The sequence below is a fragment of the Austrofundulus limnaeus genome, unplaced genomic scaffold, assembly GCF_001266775.1.
Source record: "Austrofundulus limnaeus strain Quisiro unplaced genomic scaffold, Austrofundulus_limnaeus-1.0 Scaffold499, whole genome shotgun sequence".
NCBI lineage: Eukaryota > Metazoa > Chordata > Actinopteri > Cyprinodontiformes > Rivulidae > Austrofundulus > Austrofundulus limnaeus.
The window spans coordinates 242,205-253,632 of record NW_013952901.1 but is presented as its reverse complement, the minus strand read 5'-3'; the positions used below and the strand labels follow the sequence as shown (position 1 = coordinate 253,632).

The following is an 11,428-nucleotide window of genomic DNA, read 5'->3' as shown; positions in this document are numbered from 1 at the left end:
TATATATATTGTGTGAACTAATTGCTGGTATCTTTGTCTTGAAACGAGATTTAAATCTATACAGTACACTCTACAATGGTTTTCTTCATGGACATTTTACTCCTTTTTTACGTTATTAGAATTATTTTGAGATTATTTTTATATATCGTATGTGGAGACGAAAAAGAAAACAGAAACGAAAAGGAGAAATGTAATAAAAAAGATTAACAAGGAGGTAATAGTATAGAAGAGAAAGAAGCATTGAGAAACACAAGACAACACATTTGTAGTATGCCTCTACACCTGAAAAAAGAGAGATAACAACACAAAACATAAAAAACACAGCATCAAACATGTGTTTATAATAATAYTATTATAGCCTCACTGAAAAGTACACGTTATAATTTTATGAGGAAAAAATAAATAAATGAAATGTAATTAGTGGCAAATGCAGGCCCCACATAGTGTATCTTAGAAACACCTGGATCTGAACCTGTGTGTGCGGTTGTGAGCATGCTTGTATGCATAAGTTTCTCCATAGGAATGTTTAATAGTGACTGTGGAGACTAAGGCCTGAGGTAGACATGAGGAGGACCAGAGCTGAAGGCACAGATAGGGACCCCAAGTGCGAAGCCCCCAGGCGTGCCACCACAGGAACATCTATACACCCACCCCTAGAGTGGAGCAGATTTAGTAGTCACTTTGAGGTGGAATAAACAYTTCCACTTGTCTTTGACCTTGGTCTCAGAAGACCTCTTTAAAGAGACAGAACTCTGTTCCAGTTAAAGCCATAACATGTCTTCTTAAACAGTAGAGACATTTTATTCTTATTAATAAGATAATAAACAGAATAATCTTCTTTTTATTCATAATTTTATCAATGTATAAAAATGAAAACACAAAAAGACTGTTATTACACTGTTTTATTGTGCTTTGATGTAAATCACTGCTTGAACTTTAACTGTGAAACCACAGTAATTTATTATAGATTTAGAGTTTAAATATTTTACTTAACTAAACTTTGCATTATGGTCAAGCTTTACTATGAAACATTTTATATTTATTATAGATTTAGAGTTTAAATATTTTACTTAACTAAACTTTGCATTATGTTTAAGCTTTACTATGAAACATTTTATAATTATTTTTATCTGAATTATTATAATGAATGTTTTACATGAAATAATTCATTTTTAAGTTTTCAGTAAATCATTTTTAAGTGATCTTTAAAGTGCTCTCAGCAGAGAGCAGGTCAGAACAGACTGTGCAGATGTCAACAAGTTTTGTTTAAGAAAAACAACACCTGGCAGTCCTTCACTAACCTTCCCACTTTTAAATTAATATCTTTGGTCTGAACTAATGTAGCGTGACGTGATTCCTTTCTTTCATCAACCAGAGACAAATGTTGGTTTCTGCTAACTCCACCTTTTCATCCTGCCTGTAACACCTCAAAGTTGAACAATGACTTTTTCTCCTGTTATGTTATCTGGCCCTTCCTCCTTGGGTCTTCGAACAAGGACACTCAGACTTCCTGTCTTCAGTTGATTTGGTTATCACCTCTTTCAAAATAAGACTTGCTTTGTTTGCTTTGTTTGACATCAAAGGGCCCCTGATGTTAAAGAAGACAGACACTAACTTCAGACACATTCCACAGGTCCACATGAGTTCCATTTATGGTCCCACAGCCACCCTTGGAGGCGAATCATAGTTAAATCATGTTCTGTTTATTTTTGAAATATAAAAGAAAAACATGAATGTACTTTTCTTTTCTTTTCTTTTCTGATTTAAGACTGTTTGGTTTAATCACAGTTAGATAAACAAATTAGTAAGTTTTTCCTTCAATCTGAATTTACAAAGTATCTGATCAGAGTAGTCATAGGTCCTCTCTCTGCAGAAAATCTGGACCAATGAGAAGTTTTAAATCCTAACAAAGAGTTGTAAACGGTTATCAAGTTCTCAGTTCGAAAAGTTTGCTGGTGAACCAACAGGTCTGGAAGAAAGCAGCTTAGATCAGCTTCCCCCACCCGGGGCGAGGTCTTTTTAACATTTTATTTTTTTAGCTTGTACGGAAGTAGTTATTAGAGTAACTGAGCTGGTTTAAACATCTGAAACTGATATCCGGTCAGGATTCGTTGACTCCTGGATCTTTCATGAAGGCAGCTGGCTTGCTACTCATCAGACATCACTCCTGCGAGTTGCAGCTGTACCCTCATGGGACCTCAACGATTGAGACACAGGTGTTCATCCCAGGCTCTAAAATCCTCAGGTACTCCGGGACATCTGTTTGATCTTGCCAAATGGTAGGAACAACCTATCTTTCTATGTCTGCGTGGTGATGCTCATCTCCGAATGGAGGCTAGGTTGTCCAGTCCTGAATGTTGATTCAGATCAGAGCTTACYCTAGTTCAATTCCTCTGATAAATACGGCCCCTCTCTATAAATGAGTAATGGTTCTTTTTACTGTTGGCTTGGGAAATCTTCATTTATCTTGTTAGAACAGAAATTAGTTTTAGTTTGTGAGTAATTCAGTGGAATATATGTTAGAGAAACCATTTTGTGGATGTTATGTCATCAATACGCTGTTGAAGTAATGTGAATTAAGGTGTGTTTTTGTTTGTAATTTTCCTCTGAATCTCAATTTAATATATGGATGAAATTCCAACTTTGATTGCTTTATGTCTGCGTGTTTATTATGTTTATGCATTGGAAAACTGCCAAGAATTAGCTCCTTCATGTTTTGAGACTGAGTTCTAAATTCCAAAAAAGTTTTTTCTAAAGTTTTTGCTATAAGAAAATTTTAGTGGTGCTCCAAGGAATGAATAGATTTATAGATTAAAGATAAATCTTTAATCAAGCGCTAATAATAACCCCTACATTTTGGTGCCCCGTGTGAGGCCAGAAACGACATTGAAAGACATGATAAGAAGGTGCAGAGAGAAGCAACGATTTCCTTCTATTTTTATCTGCTGGGTGTGAGATTAGCATTTCAAAATTGTTTTAGTGCTGGACATTTGACGATACAATATGCAAATTTTAAATCCTAGATGCTAAGAGAAAAAACTGAGCTTTAAAATGGATGCGATTTTGTAATTCAGAAAGCCTCATGTGAATGTGCGCCTGAATGAATGTGTGTGTATTTTCCCTTGTGTCTGTTACGCTAAAGAAAGCGGTCGAGATTCAGATGAGAGAACAGAAATTGTTTTCTAAATAAAGTGTGCAGAAAGATTAATTTTGTCGACATATAATCGGACCCATACCTGAAAAAAATAATTGTTTTTTGGAGAAGATTTATTTTAGTCAGAAAATTCCAGCCTGATCAGCTGACGAATTGAGCTTGAAGGAGGTGAAAAACCCCTCCTCGTAGGAAAGCAGTCGCTGCTGCACTCGTTGCTCGCAGCTAAGAGCGGCGATTTTCCCCACCGCGGTCTAATCAAGGCACGCTGTGGCTGTTTATTGTGACTAAAAGAGTCAGAATAAAGTCTTGTGGTGAGTTTTTTGAAAGTGCTCGGTGRTACCAAGAGAAACGTTGAATTCGGCACTCAGTGGTGCATTGCAGTATCATGATTAAAGCTTAATTCTTAAAGGGGAGTTCTGTGTGCTGTTTTGCCGACAAAAATCCCGCCATTTTTGAACCCGGAAAAACAGCTAAAAACTACAAACACCAGCGACCCATGCTGTGATGTCATCGCGTTACGTCCCCCGCTCAGACGTAAAACTCCCCCTCGTAGAAGAGGGCACCATCTGGTGGGCAAGCAAAATTATTGCAGGATATGGCAAGCCGTTGTGCCCAATAATCATAATCCATTGAAAATTTCATTTTAAACCAAAATCAAGTGAAAATAAGAACTTTTTCACTACAATTAAGACTTTAAAACAAGTTAAATGCTTGGTGTGATTGTTTTGTAAAAACATTTAATACACTTTCACAACATTTTGAAAAAAAATTGTTAAATCAATAAATGCAAATTTGAAAGTTCTTTAAAATTGTAATAAACAATTCAATTATTCTTTTATGCTAATAAGGGATCAATAATTCATTTTAATTTTAACATTTTAATCATTTTTAACATTTTTATTCTTCTAATTTTTTTAATAATTTTTCTTTTCTTTCTCATTTCTCTTAAAGGCCTTGGTTCTAAATAAAAAACAACATACATAGTTGAACACCTTTMCTTATTAACATAAACTTAATAGAATAGGTCTAAAGCAACAAAAGCTTCCCTTCTATATWGGTTTATTGTTTATTTAAGCATACTACATTCAACTAAAGTCTTGTATTATTCAATCCAAGCCCATTTTAAGACATTTAATTCCTTTTGTACATAATTAAAAGAGCAACAACAGATAAGATGTCTGACGCAGCCTCTAAAACAGAACACCCCTTAACCACGCCTGAAACAAAGGGGGCTTCTGAGGCCCTAGAATCTTTAGAACAGGTTCTAAATGAGCTCGCAGCCACGGTTCTTCCCAACTATTTGGAAGGCCTTCAGTCCCGTAATGCAGCCGAACTGAGTGACATTACAGATGAACTGGTTTTTGAAGCAATCAAGTCCAAACTTAAAGATAAAGAAGCCTACCAGATGCTAGGTAGCCTAGCTTGTGTTTTAGCTGCCCGCCTGAAGGCCGCCACGAATTTGATTTCACAAGCAGGCCAAAAGCTTCAAGCCAAGAGAGAGACGGTGAACAAGCTCAAGGAAGCTAAAGCTCAGTTAGAACGAGATCTACAAGCAGAAAGAGATGAGAAACAAAACGCTCAAAACAGTTTGAAGCATGCACAAGCAGAATCACAAGCCCTATACCGAGAACTGACAGACCTGAAAGCAGCGTGCACAGACCTTCAAGTAAAAATAGAACCGCTTCCAACTTGTCCGACGGACTCTGTGAAAGGCTTAACCAAACCAATGATACTGTCAACTCCTTGGTTGAACYACAGAAAGCTGACCAGAGACAAACTAGATGCTTACAAGCACAGCTAGGTGACCTTGACCAGAAACACTTCCTGTTAATGCAACAGCATGAGGAAGCCAAACACAGAATTAAAACCCTGACCGCCAGTGGACATCTTTCCACTACCACCCGCTTGGACCCTCGTCACGGGGAGGCACGTCCGCCTCCACTCACAAATCTTTCAGGTCGATCTTCTTTTTCAGAACAAGATGACCAACTACAAGGAGAAGGTGGACACTCAGGTGGGTATGTGCCATCAACTGGAGGAGACCAGAGATACCACACTCACGCCCCAGACCCAATAGGTGGAGGAAGGCGAGACCACTCACCTTATCAGCTGAGATCTTGTGCCCCACATGGCCCTACTTCTTACGATCTACACAAAATAGCTCTAAGATTCTCTCGCTTTGAGCCAACACCTCAACGACTGAGCCGCAGGTGTTCATCCCAGGCTCTAAAAACCTCAGGTACTCCGGGACATCTGTTTGATCTCGCCAAATGGTAGGAACAACCTATCTTTCTATGTCTGCGTGGTGATGCTCATCTCCGAATGGAGGCTAGGTRGTCCGGTCCTGAATGTTGATTCAGATCAGAGCTTACGCTAGTTTAATTCCTCTGATAAATATGGCCCCTCTTTATAAATGAGTAATGGTTCTTTTTGCTGTTGGCTTAGGAAATCTTCATTTATTTTGTTAGAATAGAAAATAGTTTTAGTTTGTGAGTAATTCAGTGGAATATATGTTACAGAAGCCATTTTGTGGACGTTATGTCATCAATAGGCTGTTGAAGTAATGTGAATTAAGGTGTGTTTTTGTTTGTAATTTTCCTCTGAACCTCAATTTAATATATGGATGAAATTCCAACATCGATTGCTTTATGTCTGCGTGTTGATTATGTTTATGCGTCGGAAAACTGCCAAGAATTAGCTCCTTCATGTTTTGAGACTGAGTTCTAAATTCCAAAAAAAAAAAATTTCTAAAGTTTTTGCTGTAAGAAAATTTTAGTGGTGCTCCGAGGAATGAATAGATTTATAGATTAAAGATAAATCTTTAATCAAGCACTAATAATAACCCCTACACTAACCACAGTCAGTCAGTTGAGTTGTAAAGTGAATGCTCTCATGCTTCACAAGGACGCWGCTGGCTCTCCGAGGAGGAGAACCAGCGTTTGGCTGTGAGGTTTAGCCCAATGAGTCAAAGGGAGAACCTCTCAGCCTGGACAAAGCAAAACTGGGTCTCGTCTATTTTGAGCTTACCAAAGTTCCTTACAGATTAACTTTCCTTTTGAAACTTCCATGGCAGAAGTATTCTATTTTTGAGGCGGATAACGAGAAGCACTTAATCTTTGATCTTTGATTGTAATCAGCCCAGAAGATACTGAAGGAGTAACGTAAAAACCCCTTGAAAGTGTCCAACTGGATGACATTCTGAGAAGTTCTTCACCAATTGGACGATCTTTCCTCCGACTTGAGATGAAACTATCCCGGTGAACTATCCTGGTGAAACTATCCCGGTCAAGGTAATGGCTGACCGTTACTGAGCGTACCTGTTTCTGGCTGAATTCGTTGAGAGACGTCTGCCCTTTCTGGTTAAAATCCACATTCTTTAAAGGATAAAGTTAAAACTAACCAATCCTCTTCCTCCTCTTTTCTTTCCTCTTAAACCTGTCCTGCCAAAACTTAAGAAAAAGTGCCGAAAACAAATGGTTTATTAACATCTAAACCTAAAAGTTTGTTGTTAATCTTTTTATAGGAAATTAATCTCACAATATGCTGTACATTAGTGATTTATTTGATTCTGTAAATAAATAAATGATCTTGTTTATTTTAGATCAACTTAAATTCACTGAGTACGTTCATCTTATTGTGTGTTTTGTCCACTCATTTTTGCATGGAATAGATATCTACCGAAAATAAGAAGAACCCGCGAATTTCTTATAATTTTTATTATAAGAAGGTGTATAATCACTACACTAAGTTTTAGGCTTTTTGCTTCCCATCTGTTTATTTGAGACTCAGTTTTTATTGTGCATTTCTGTCTACCACTKTAAAGTATAAAGTGCGCTCTCTCTCTTCCTTCTGCTTCCCAGAAAATGTGAAACTGACCAGTACATTTAATTATCAGGCAGTAGATGACAAGAAGCTAACTTTGTTCAACAGGTCAGCGGAGCTGAGAGACCAGACCAGGAGACAAGATGAAAAGGTAAGTGAGTTTATTTTACAGTGCTGGTGAGATTCGGGACGTTTTGCTGTGAACAGAGGGGAAGCGAGAAGGTGAGTATGGTTCTTGACAATTAGAGCAATTCAGAATTGAGAGTAGAATGATAATGATGTCTTTCTCTTACAGMTTTTCCTGGTGGTGTGGAGCGTGGATCAGAGGAGGGGTTCCAAGTGGTATGTTTCTTCAGGCAGAGTGGCTGATTGGGTTCCTGATGATTTCCTGGATCTTCCTGTGGACAGATGAGTTTACAGAGAGGCGGCTTGAGGATCCAGGCGGCTTGGCAACGTGAGATTTGTCCTGGGACATAGGATACACAAGGTAAGTATAACAAGATATTTTTGCACTAGCATGAAACGGCTTGAACAACTACCAAATAGGTTAGATGCATCAGCGTTGATCTTCTGGAGCCGACGCCTTATAAAGCCTGTCAGCTCATCAACGCAGGTGAGGATAATCAGATGAGGGAACCAATCAGCCAAGAGTTACAATCACCACAGTAGATACGTTGAAACCCTTCAAAATGTCATCAAAACTTTTCTAGCTGAGCAAATGTTATGAGGTAAATGTTCCAAAAGTGAAATTTCACAAAACTCAATCACTTTGATCTTCTCCATTTGTCACCCAAAGTCAGGGGAAATTGTCTTATCACAAGCGCTATAAAACAGAACACGTACTAGAATAGAGTATGGGAGGCTACAAGATTTGAAAGCCCAGCATGACTCAGCACACTAGACAAGACTGTTGATATAAAAGCAGTATTTCTTCAGTGTTTACTGTGAAGACTGGAGAAACGATGTATCTGCAGAGGATTTACTGACCTTTGGGCATTTTAAATCCCCGTGTGAAGAAACAACAAGTTCCAAAGTATTTTCTTGAACTCAAAACTGGGCATTGAATCGTGGTCGCTGATACAGTGAATAAATAAAAAAGAGCACAGAGTTGCACTGCGGTTAATATTTAATGAGCCACAAAAGACGTGAGAGGCACAAGTTCTTTTCTCAGCGTGTTATTGGCACAGGATGCATACGCAGCAAGCCCACTAGCAGCTCCAAGGCATTCAGATGCAAAGAGATGAAAGTTTGCTGCATAGACAGCTCAATCTAACATTCAGAATCCAAATGGCTTCTTGAAGTTTCAGTTTTAACCAAATCATCACCAGATGTCTACAAGTCAAGAGCCAGAAATGATGCCAAACTCCAGCAAGTATCTATTATTCTTCAGTTTAAAAGCTTTGTTTTTCATCCACTTTTACGATAAAATGATTAAACTTCTAAAGAAGGAGACCCTGAATGGCAAACAGTGGCCTGGATTCGATCCTAGGACCTGGATTAGTAGGCCCATACCTATTCTCATGCATTTATGTTCTCCTCGGGTTAATAATGAAAGCCATGAAATATGCTTGGCTCCTTGTTCCAATGAAGGGAGTATAGACCGGAAAACAACATCATRTCTGTGTTTTCCAGCACAATGCATGCACTGTATTTCACTATTTTTTTTTTCATTTGTTTTAAAAGACATTTGAATCAAGCATCTTTCAGGACTTTCATTGTTAACCCCAGGAGAATATACAGCAGATACAAAGGAGCATATGTATCTGGAAARATAGAGATGACCCTAGATCAGAAACTAATTTCAGTTGATAATTTCACTAATGACATTAATAAAAAATAAGATCAAGACAGATCTGTAGTGAAACTTTTATAGTATTTACGGCAATTATTTTCAGGCAGCATAGATTTTTAAGCATTATGTGATTATGTTTATGCTGTGCAGTTTTCACCACGTTTACGGTACAAGTTGTTTGTGTGGCACAGCTTTTCGAGAATTTATGGTAATTTCCACGTTTGGCCCAAACTCTTTCTTCTTTCTGCAGAGAGAAGCTACCAGCCCACATATAAATTTCTGGCCTGAAAAGACAATATGATGAGTAAATATAACTACCCCTGGCTGCCTAAAAATGATTTAGATATATGAGTTATGTATGTGTTCTGGATCTCTGCTAGAGAAAAGTTTCTTTAGGCAGGCATGGCAGAATTTTAATTGAAGACCACTGCTCTATAGAGTCTTTGTTGTTAGGAGCTGAAACAACATGAGAGGCGAGGGCCAGTGCAGAACGGCATCCTTGTTGCAATTCTGGCAACGCACCTCTCCTCCTGTCTCTCTAATGAACCTGCCACTTATTAATCCCTATCACTAATGAGGCTATTCAGAATGATAAGCTTCCCCAGCATCCGCTAATGAACACATGCTAAAGTTGCCTGGGCTTTCGCTAAGTACATGTCAGCCGGAGCTAAATCACACAGCAGCACCTGCAGATGCTGACAGCGGCTTTTCTGTGATCGTCTCTCAGTAGCCCAACCAAATTACTGCCCCACGCGTCAAAACAGCTGTTTGTTCACACATAGAGTCAAAGGTGAAATGTTCTAAAATGGAGTGTTTTTTTTTTCAATCAGCACTACCTATTCATACACTTAAAGCCACTAAATCCAGTGGAATTACAGGAAAAATATGATTTTACTTAAAAAAAATTCTGTCTTGTCATTTTAGTGAAAACTTTTGACAGATTTTTAAAATATCCAAGATGATTATATCAGTTATGTTGCTGAAAACAGCATACTGATGAGGTTTATAAAAGAAGGTTTTACAGGAAAAAAATTAACAAAAAAGATCCACTTCTTGACTTATGATGGGTTACTTTAAGAATTATGTATAAGAAAAATTCAATTCAATTCAGTTTATTTATATAGCGCCAAGTCACGTACGTTGTCTCAGGGCACTGTACATAAAAAGAACAATCTAAAGAAGAAACCAGCAGATTGTGTTGAATCACTTCATCACAGTCTCCCATCCTGAGCAAACGGTGGAGAGGAAAAACTCCCTGCTAATCAGGAAGAAACCTCCAGCAGAACCAGGCTCAGGACAGGTGGCCACCTGCCTCGACTGGCTGGTTGGGGGACAGGAAGAGACACAGGTAAATACAGAAGAACTGGTCCAGAACTGGTCCAGGTTGCACCTACTTCTGGAATAGAGACAAAAAGAAAAAAAACATGTTATTGATAGAAATAATTACAATAAACATGTAGAGAAGAGAGACCAAAGACAACAGCAGTGAGGAAATGTGCTCAGTTTGTGCTCCAGCCATCTAAGTCTATAGCAGCAGAAAGAAATCAGCTCTGTACTGTATGTTTGATGAAAATGTTTAAACTGATAGAGCTTAGAACATCAGCAATACGGTCAAACTTGTTATTGTTATAGTGCCAACCTCAAAGATATGGAAACTGGATGAAAGGTGACAACAATACAAACATATGTATCGAATGAATTATCATGATATYTCCAAAATAATGACAGTTGTTCTGTATTTAAAAAAACTTCTAATTTGGTTAAATAAAATCAGACGTTTTTATTTTTACTTGCTCAAAATAAATAAAATTTAGCTATTGTGCTAAATACTTATATTACTGAAATATTAACGTACACTAAATACAGGAAGTATGAATGATCAAAGTGGGATTTTTAAAAATGCTATAAAGAACACCAGTTCAAATAAACTGTTTATTTTGGACCAGGGCCCGTATTTATCAAACTTCTTATGGGCTCGACACACGGGCAGCGACAAACTACAGCGATTAGCGGCTGTCATCGCAGCCAGGGTGAAAACCGACACACGGGATGCGATAGCGACGGCAGCGTTGCGAATCGCGCTCTCAGATCGCTTGTCTTCACAAAATTTGATTGGTTCTTGACTCTGAAGGCGGGTGTACATTACGGACGTGTAAACTAAACAAATCTTGCGATGCTAATGATATTGAAAAACAAACACACATCAAGATACAGTTTTATGAGGAAAAACTTACCATAAACTTCACCCTGCTGCCAATAAATTCCCACAAAGCTTTTTAGTAATCACTTGGTGAAAGTGTTAGCTAACTGCAGTGTGTAGCATACTCTCCTCTCATTGGTCAGTCAGTGAAACCCTCACTGATTGGTTGTACGCTAAGCGACAGCGACAAATGTTGAACATTTTTCAACTTTCATARGTCGCGTCGCAAGCTCGCGTGTGCACGTCTACGTGTACGAGCATAAAATTTCACATGCACTATTTTCGCCGGTCGCTTAGCTGGTGGAGGGCAAGCGATTGTCGCCTCAACGCACAGGCTCCATAGGAAATGAATGGAGAGAGAGCGACATCGCCTCCCGTGTGTCGAGCCCTTAAGAGTGGATTTTTAGACTTAAGTGCTGAAAATATCTTAGATTTACTCCTACTCTCAGACTTAAGTCTA

The 11,428-nt window shown here is 38.3% G+C and overlaps 1 long non-coding RNA gene across 1 annotated transcript; it reads right to left on the bottom strand.

The window, feature by feature from the left end:
• Positions 1-7,063: 7,063 nt before the first annotated feature.
• Positions 7,064-7,635, bottom strand: LOC106530202 (uncharacterized). Its single transcript, XR_001311743.1, has 3 exons — positions 7,516-7,635; positions 7,270-7,442; positions 7,064-7,173 (listed from the first exon to the last, which is right to left on the bottom strand). It is a non-coding gene; the product is annotated as an uncharacterized LOC106530202 (long non-coding RNA).
• Between the last annotated feature and the right edge of the window lie 3,793 nt (positions 7,636-11,428).